The sequence below is a fragment of the Lactuca sativa genome, chromosome 2, assembly GCF_002870075.4.
Source record: "Lactuca sativa cultivar Salinas chromosome 2, Lsat_Salinas_v11, whole genome shotgun sequence".
NCBI lineage: Eukaryota > Viridiplantae > Streptophyta > Magnoliopsida > Asterales > Asteraceae > Lactuca > Lactuca sativa.
Window position 1 is genome coordinate 64,625,290 of NC_056624.2, and position 10,253 is coordinate 64,635,542.

Genomic DNA, 10,253 nt, shown 5'->3' on the forward strand with positions numbered 1-10,253 from the left:
ATTCTCATGCTCAAGGACATTATTTATAGTGCACCAAGGATGCTATGGATAACCCTAATTTGAGTAAAATATCATTATCTCAAATATGGTAATTATCCCCCTCCTTTGATTATTCATATGTGATAAGATATTCTAGAAACTCTAGAATAATCTTATACGTACATGAATTTTCATCCACAACCTTCCCTAGGAAGGTTCTGGACTCTCTTGCTAAAGTTTTGAACAATTGCACTTTTAGTCCCTGCACTCTCAATTAATTCCTTTAATCCCAAAATTAATTCGAAATTAATTTTTGATTAAATATTTATTAATAATATGATTACCAATTAATATATTATTTCCATAACATACTAATAAATAACTTACTTTGATTTCTAAATAATTTATAAACCAAGTAAAAAATTAATAAATCATCCATTCCAATTTATTAATCAAATTAATAAATTTTTCCTCTTCCTAAATAATCATCCTATCTAGTTGCACGTGTGAAGGCAAACCAAAAGGACCATGTCATTGTGAATTCAAATGCATACAAATTACAGTTATGTGCTTAGACACCTAATCCAAAGTTTACTCCGTCAATATAGATAAGTAGTTTTATTTCACTGACTTTTTGTTTTGTTTCGCCACTGAATCTTATTAATACTAATGACCTTTTGATTATTTCGGACTCTGGGATGTTCACTCTTTTTAAAGCATCTAAGAGTATAATGTTGACTGAGTATCCTCCATCGACAAGGATCCTTCTGACGAATGGTTGGCTTAATTTATAGTGCACCAAGGATGCTATGGATAACTCTAATTTGAATAAAATATCATTATATCAAATATGGTAATTATCCACCTCCTTTGATTATCCATATGTGATAAGATATTCTAGAAACTCTAGAATAATCATATACATACATCAATTTTAGTCCACCACCTTCCCTAGGAAGGTTCTGGACTCTTTTGCTCATCTTTTGAACCATTGCACTTTTAGTCCCTATACTTTCAAATTATTTCTTTTAATCCCAAAATTAATTTCTGATTAAATATTAATTAATAAATATGATTACTAATTAATATATTATTTCCATAACATATTAATAAATCAATTATTTTGATTCCTAATTAATTTATTAACCAAGTAATAAATTAATAAATTATTGATTCCAATTTATTAATCAAATTCATAAATTCTTCCTTTTCCTCAGTAATCACCCTGTCTAGTTACACTTGCGAAGGCAACTCAAAAGGACTATGTTGTCAATTCAAATACATGTCAATTATAGTTACGGGCTTAGACACCTAATCCAATAGTTTACCCCCTCAATATAGATAGGTAGCTTTATTTCGCTAACTTTTTGTTTTCTTTTGCCACTGAATCCTATTAATACTGAGGATCTTTTGATTATTTTAGACTCTGGGATGTTCATTCTTTTTAAAGCATCTAAGAGTATAATGTTGACTGAGTATCCTCCATCAACAAGGATCCTTCCGATGAAATGGCTGGCGATGCAAATAGTGATCACCAATGCATCGTGTTCAGGATCATAGATGTCTTGTCTATCTGCTTCATTGGTGGTGATCTCCTTCTCGTTTGTGATTGGCGTATTTTTCCATGGCATTTCTTCTTTTTCTATTTTTGATACCTTGGCATGTGTTTTTGCAGAGGTACCACAAATGTTAGATCCACTAGAGATCACATTGATTACCTTGGTTTCAACAAGAGGGGATCCTGGTTTAGCGAGCATCTTCTGAGGATCCTAAATTTTCTCTTTGGATCTTTCCTTTCTTCTTCCAAGGATTTCTTTGAGTTATATTTTGCTTAATAGGTAGCTGATCTCCTTCCTGAGTGTTATGTCATCCTATGTGATATGACAAAAGTCTTCATGGTATGCACACCATTTGGATTTGTCTTTTTAGGTGGTGGATTTTTCTCCCTTCTTTGGCCATCTTGCTTGGTCGCCAAGATCCTGCATAACGAATATTAAACCTGAAATATCAACAGAAAAGCAATATTCAGTAATCTTAGGAAATTCTTTTTCTTCTCCTTCGTCATCAAGGGCATTAACCCTATGATGATCAGGTTTGGTTTTCATCTGTAGGATCTTTGTGACGATGAGTTGGCCTTCCTATTTGGGTGATCGTATGAACTTGGTGGGTTTCTCCTTTTTTGGATCTGCTTGTGTTCTTTAAGCTTTATGAATCTTAATGCTCTGCTTCGGACCTCATCCATTCTCATGCATGGGGTCATTAGAAGGTCTTCGTAGAAAGGAGAGTCCTTTTTAAGCCCATTTTAAAGGCATCGACTGTAGTCGCAAAATCAATGTTCGGGATTATAAGAGCTTCCCTTCCAAACCTATTCACAAAAGTCCTAAAGGGTTTCTTTGGATCCTGAACCACTCAATATAGATACCTAGCGATCATCTTGAATATTCTTCTACAAGAAAATTGATTGTTAAAAAAATTAACTTGGTGAGAAAATGAAGTAATAGAGTAAAGAGGAACATTAAGAAGCCATTTTAAGGTTGATCCTATGAGGTCGAACCAAAACCCTTGCATAAGAAAGCTTCCATGAAGTGTGTAGGAATGGGGATGATCATCATTCTTTCCCTATGGTGTGCGACATGCTCCTCAGGATCCATGGTCCTATCAGAAGGCTTCATGTTGGGCGTTTGGAAGCGCTTTAGGACTTCGGTATCAACTATTGTGGGAGCAAATCCTAAAATCTTTTGGCTCTTAGGGGATACTTCCGGTATAGGTTGAACTACTCCAGGAACGCTTGAGATCATTCGTCTTAATTGTTGATGCTCCTTAGCGGTGATTGGTCTTAGACATGTATCAAGGTCCATAGAGTTAGTTGTAAATATATTATTATCGACGATGTTACCAGGATCCTTGTTATTGGGAGTAACGAAGGTTTCACCAGGATCCTGGGTCGTATGGTCCTACTCTCTTGGAGTTGTGCCCTAAAGGAGAAAAGAGGCCGATATTCAGGATCCTATTTCGTGGCGATTCGCAAAGGATCTCGTGTTATCAAAGTTTAGGATCTTGGGTTGCAAGATCGTGGGTGCTGCTTCTTGAGGATTATGGGTCTCTACCTTCATTCCCTCGACACCCTTGATTATTGTCCTATTATCCTTCTATTGTTGAGTGACTTGTCGTTCTAGTCTCTTCATCATTGTGAAGTTTTAATTATTTGAAATCAACATAGGAGGATCCTGAATTCCTTGGCTAGCGACCGGAGAGATGTTTTTCTTCGGTGCCTTAGAGGCTTTCTTGGGAGCTCCCCATGGGGGTGGGGGAAGGTTTTTAGAGGGAATAGGAGGAATAGAGGAGGAAGATATGGTCGGTTGTGTAGACATGATTTTCTAAAAGGTTTTGAACATCATGGACCCATGGTGGGCGCCAAATTGTTTTCATCAAAATCAACTAAGTAAAATCTAACCAAATTGTATGACATGCTGTGATGTTCATGTTTAATCAAGTAAAGAATGTTAATCAAAGTGACACAAGTGAGTTATAAGGAAATCCTTTGATCCTTGATAGGATCTCCAACATAAAATCGTGGAGGTGATAATGATCACCTCCCTTGATGATTTTATTTATGTAAAATGTTGAATACATAGATAAATGCGTAAATGCAAATACAAGTATCGTGCATGAGCTAAATGTATCCCTATTTTGCCTGGTTGAGATGACTCTCCATTGAGAATGGGTCTTATGTTGACTAGTTTTGCACACGTGAGAAAAATAAAGAAAATAGAGTCGTTACAAGGATCCTAAAAATAAAGAAACACATAGTCAGGATCCCGAGATATGTTTAAGGATCTTGAGGCTTCAGAAGTATTTGAGGATCATGAATATGAGTCAAGGAACCTGCATCTAACAATATATACATATACATATATATATATATATATATATATATATATATATATATACATATATATATATATATATATATATATATATATACATATATATATATATATATATATATATATATATATATTGTTAGGTTTTATACAAACAATCCTATGTGTGCATGCAACCCTAGTTGGATCTATGTTTTCACTATAAGACATACAACTTTATGAACACAAAATAAACCCTGGCATGCTTCTATAATTTTCGAAAATTACATAGAAGTGTAGTAGACATACCTTTGTTGTTATATAGCAATAACAACTAGTTTCCTTGATCTCTTGAACTCTCTTGAACTCTTGAAAGCAAGCACCACAATTGTAGTGCCTCTAATGGCTCACAAACACCTTGAAGCAAGAAGGCAACTAAGAGAGAGAAGGGAATGATGCTAATTTCGGCCCTAGGGTTTCCTTGGGATCAAGTGGCCTCAAATTGAAGCATAGGGCATGTATTTATACTATAGGGTGCTAGGGTTTTAGTCAAAACCCTAATGGACAGCTTAGCCACCAAGCAGCCCAAGGAGCCTTATGGAATGAGGCCTTGGACGAAAATATGATGATCCTTCATCATAATTTCGTTCCCCCTTAGTCCATTAGGTTTCCTAGCCCAAAACTCAACTATCACACATTTGATAGTTTATACCCCTTTATTTAATTAATCTCTTTTAGTCACCAAATTAATTCCTAATTAATTTATGACTAATACTAATTAAATAAATATGATTTTTCCTTTAATATATTATTCTTATAATATATTAATAAATCATAATATCTCCTCTCTCATATCAAATTACCTTGTCAAGTTGCTTTGGTGAAGGCAACCCAAAAGGACCATGCACACTCGGCTCAAGTATATACCAAATATGGTTAATGACTTAGACACTAATCCAACAGTCTCCCACTTGGATAAGTCTAGTAACTATATCTCACGTATGACTTTCATACCCGATAGCAATCGTAGCTTTCAATAGCCGCTGTCAACCCTGACCAATAATCTGTCCTTTAGATAAGGGATCGTATAATCCTCTGTTCTAGATATCATGCTAACAATACTTATTATCTAGCACTTTATTTCTTGATCTCTGATTTGTTCGACATAGAACTCAGTGGAACACATCAACTTTATCCTGACCGGGCCCGGCACATAAGTCAAACCAAATCATCAAGTGGCCAAGATATCGCTTTTATCCTCATAGAATAAAAGGAACAGAAAAACGTCGACTAATATGCCTTTATCATTTACTAGTTAAACCACACACAATAATACGTTTCATAACATCAAGTTACTGATGCGTTTTCGCATTATCAATGTATAATCAACTAGCAAACAATAACCATATCTCTAGGTTTAAAGATTATATGATATTATCATCTTGCGATCACTTGTGATAACATTCATGAAGTAATACCAGCAAGTGTGGGTCTATTTCAATGCTCAATACAAATTTCATAAGCACTCATAAACTTTGCAGCAAACCTTTGCTATGTCTAAAACTTTTCAGACAATCTACAAACAAATTTATGACAATCTTCCTTCATATCTACTTCCAACATATGAGCGATTGTGAACTGTTCGAATAATCTTATTATTCAGGAAGTCAAAACATGCAAAATCGACACAATAGATAAATAATCAACACAAGATAGAAACTTTCTTATAAATAACACACCTTTATTTAATCATCATTTGTTGAATATGACATTATCTATTACAAGTTTCCTACCTATCTAATCTAAACTAATATCGTCCTTCAGCCCTACGCTCCTAGCGTGCTGCAAATGCTTGACCCTACTCAGTCCCTTCGTAAGGGGATCTGCTGGGTTATCTTCTGACGATACCCTCTTCACAACGAGGAGTCCCTCTTTTACCCGATGTCTAATAAAGTGGTATTTCCTGTCGATATGTCGAGATCTGCCATGATCCCTTGGTTCCTTGGTTAAGGCAACCGCTCCTTCATTATCACAGAAAATTTCCACGGGCTCCTTTATGGATGGCACAACTCCAAGGTCTCCAATGAAGTTCTTCAACCATATAGCCTCCTTTGACGCTTCGCTCGCCGCAATATACTCTGATTCGCACGTTGAATCAGCTATGGTCTCTTGCTTGGAACTTTTCCAAGTCACTGCTCCTCCATTTAGGGTAAAGACCCAGCCCGACTGCGATCGGAAGTTATCCCGATCCGTTTGAAAACTAGCATCACTGTACCCTCGTACCCTTAAGTCATCACTCCCACCGAGGACTAGAAACCATTCCTTGGTCCTCCGAAGGTACTTAAGAATATTCTTAACCGCAATCCAATGTGCTCTACCAGGATTCCCTTGATATCTGCTGACCATGCTTAAAGCGAAGGCCACATCAGGGCGGGTACAAGTCATAGCGTACATGATAGAGCCTACTGCGGAAGCGTAAGGTACTCGGCTCATATCAGCTATCTCTGTCTCTGTACTCGGGCTCTGAGTCTTACTCAGCTTGGTATTGCTTTGGATTGGCAACTCCCCTTTCTTGGAATTTTCCATACTAAAACGCTTTAGCACCTTTTCCAAGTCTGTATCCTGACTGAGTCCTATCAGTCTCTTTTCCCTGTTTCTTACTATTCTTATTCCCAGAATATAAGCGGCTTCTCCGAGGTCCTTCATAGCGAAACATTTCCCAAGCCAGGACTTGACTTCCTGCAAGGTTGGGACATCGTTTCCTATGAGTAGTATGTCGTCGACATACAATACGAGGAAGCTTACTATACTCCCACTGGCTTTGACATACACACAAGATTCATCTTCGTTTCGCAGAAAGCCAAACTCTTTAACCTTCTCGTCAAAACAAAGATTCCATCTGCGAGATGCTTGTTTCAATCCATAAATAGATTTCTGAAGCTTGCATACTCTATTCGGATGCTTCACATCGACAAAACCCTCTGGCTGATTCATGTAGACATCTTCAGCCAACTTTCCATTAAGGAAAGCGGTTTTCACGTCCATCTGCCATATTTCATAATCATGAAACGCAGCTATGGCAAGCATCACCCTAATAGACTTTATCTTCGCAACTGGTGAGAAGGTCTCATCATAGTCAACTCCGGGAGTTTGAGTAAAGCCCTTCGCAACCAATCGCACTTTATAAGTATGCACTTTCCCATCCATGTCCGTCTTCTTCTTGAAGATCCACTTGCACCCGACTGTCTTACGACCCGGTACATTATCAACCAAATTCCAAACTTGGTTGTCGTACATGGACTTAATCTCGCTGTCCATAGCCTCTTTCCATTTTGCAGACTCGGGGCCTGCCATGGCTTCCTTATAGCTGCCAGGTTCATCCAAATTTACTAGTGTACTATCACTAATAAATGTATCCCCTTCAGTAGTAATATGAAAACCATAAAACTGGGGTGGAATACTAGCCCTAGAGGAACGTCGAAGAGGTAAGGACACATCAACAGGTTCAACAGGAGTTTCCTCCTCAAGTTGAGTGCCAGTGTCAGAGGTTCCTTCATCGCTTTGATCTTGAATTTCTTCAAGTTCAATTTGCCTCCCACTGTCTTCTTGGCCTATCAATTCCTTTTCTCGGAAAACTCCTCTTCTAGCAACGAAGACAACATTGTCACTCGGTCTATAGAAAAGGTAGCCAAAAGACTTTTGCGGATAGCCGATGAAATAACACTTCTCACTACGAGGTTCTAGTTTGTCGTGAGTCTCTCGTCTTACGAAAGCCTCGCAACCCCAAACCTTGATATGTGCTAACGAGGGAGCCTTCCCTGTCCACATCTCGTGAGGAGTCTTGGAAACCTTCTTAATGGGAACTAAGTTAAGTATACGGGCGGCAGTCTCTAAGGCATACCCCCAGAAAGCTATTGGTAACGAAGTCCGACTCATCATAGAACGAACCATGTCCAACAAGGTCCGATTACGTCTCTCAGCCACACCATTCAATTGTGGCGTTCTCGGAGGTGTCAATTGCGAAACGATTCCACATTCCTTTAGATAGTCGTGAAACTCAAGACTTAGGTACTCTCCTCCTCGGTCTGACCGAAGCATCTTGATTTTCCTGCCCAGCTGATTCTCCACTTCATTCTTAAACTCTTTGAACTTTTCAAAGGTTTCCGACTTTTGCTTGATCAAGTAGATATATCCATATCTGCTATAATCATCTGTAAAAGTCACGTAGAAGCGGCAAGCATCCCTTGTGGTGGATCTAAAGGGCCCACACACATCGGTGTGTATGAGATCCAATAAACCCTCACCCCTTTCACAAGTGCCAGTAAAGGGTGACTTGGTCATCTTCCCAAGTAAACAAGACTCACACGTGTCATCGTCCCTAAGGTCTAATGACTCCAACACTCCATCCTTTTGGAGTTGGGCTATGCGTTTCTTATTGACATGGCCAAGACGACAGTGCCATAAGCATGCTTTGTCTAGACTAGTAGACGAATCAATATTCAAAACATTATTTCCAAAATTATCAACAATCATCACTGATTCATAAATCCCATTACAAGGTAATGCATTGAAATAAAAGACACCATTCAAATAAACATTAATAGAACCATTACTATTATCAAAAGAATATCTGAAACCTTGTCTAAACAACCCATGAAAAGAAATAATGTTTCTTGCCATATCTGGCGAATAACAGCAATTCTCTAAATCTATTCCTAACCCATTACTTAACACTAAAGAATAAACACCGACTTTGGTCACAGGCGACGATCTTCTGTTTCCCATAATCAGCTTCATCTTCCCATGCTCCATCTCCCTACTTCTTTTTAGGCCCTGCAAATCAGAACAAATGTGGTAACCACATCCTGTATCAAGAACCCATGAAGTAGCAAATGATGAGTTATTAGATTTAATAGAATACATACCTGCAAATGTGGGCTTGATCTTCCCATCTCTTATGTCCTGCAGATATTGTGGGCAGCTTCGCTTCCAGTGGCCCTTTTGGTGGCAATAGAAGCACTCTGCTTCTTTAGGATCGGAAGAGGGTTTAATGGGGCCTGCTTTGGTCCCACTTGATGACGAACCATCACGGGGTCTCCCCTTATGGTGGCTCTTACATGGAGCCTTCCTCTTTTTACCCTTTCCTTGACCTATCGCCATCACGGGAGCGGCCACAGCAGGTGACGGTGCAACGGATTTGTCTTTGAGGTTGCTCTCAGCAGTCCTCAAGAGTCCTTGGAGCTTGCTCAAGGAGACCTCCTCTTTGTTCATATGGTAGGTCATCCTAAACTGATTGTAGCAGGAGGGCAAGGAGTGGAGGATTATATCGATAGCCAGATCCTCATCAAACTTAACATTAAGTTTGAGAAGACGATCAACATACCTCTGCATTTTCTGCAAATGAGAGGTTAGGGATTCTCCACTCCCCATCTTAGCGGTGATCATGCTAGTAATGATCTCATAGCGCTCTTGCCTCGCGCTCTGGTGATACCTGTCCAGCAAATCCTGATGCATTTCATATGGATACATGTCCTCATAGGACTTTTGGAGTTCGAGGTTCATGGTGGCCAGCATGATGCAGTGAACTTTCGTGGCATCACGCTCGTGGGCCTCAAAGGCGGCCAATTCCTCAGGAGTAGCAACATCTGGGATGATCTTCTCAAGCTTTTCATCGAGGAAATATTCTTTGTCCTCGTAGCGTGTGATCATGCGGATATACCTCATCCACTCGTTGAAGTTTGAACCATCAAATGTCACTTTCTGACACAAGTTCATCAACGAGAATGACCCAGAAGCGTTGTTGTTGTTGTTATTTGCAGACATCTGAAAAAGAAAAGGAACAAAGTTTGATTAGAAATGAATCCCTAATTAAACACCCAAATGAGTAATTAGGGCTAGGATCCAACAACATTATTTACAACTTAGAAAGGGATGCCGTACTCTAAAAGTAAATAATTTGAAGGTAAGTGAATGACGATTCACTAATTCTCACCATTAAAACGAAAAAGCAATTTAGGTTTTAAATGTATTGAAAACTCCTAGATCTTTGAGATTCATTGAACTTTTCAATGGCATGTTTAAATCTCGATATGCATTTCAAATTTGCGACTGGGATGCCGAGGATCGCAAACAAATTTGTGAATAACCATACGAATCAACGTGGTGCACTCAATGTCTTTATTACCTAATCAATGTGCCGGTGAACCACACACGCTCCATTGATCTATGACAAACATCGAGTCACCCTTCGCTACCAATGTCATCCCCAAATTGATGTGCCGGTTAACCACACGCGCTCCATCAATGTTTGACAAGGGTACGAAGTGTAATTCCATGGATTAGCATCATTTTCACATTTTACCCTAAAGTAACTAAGAGTGGGAATTTGTAAAACAATGTAGTTACTTTAAT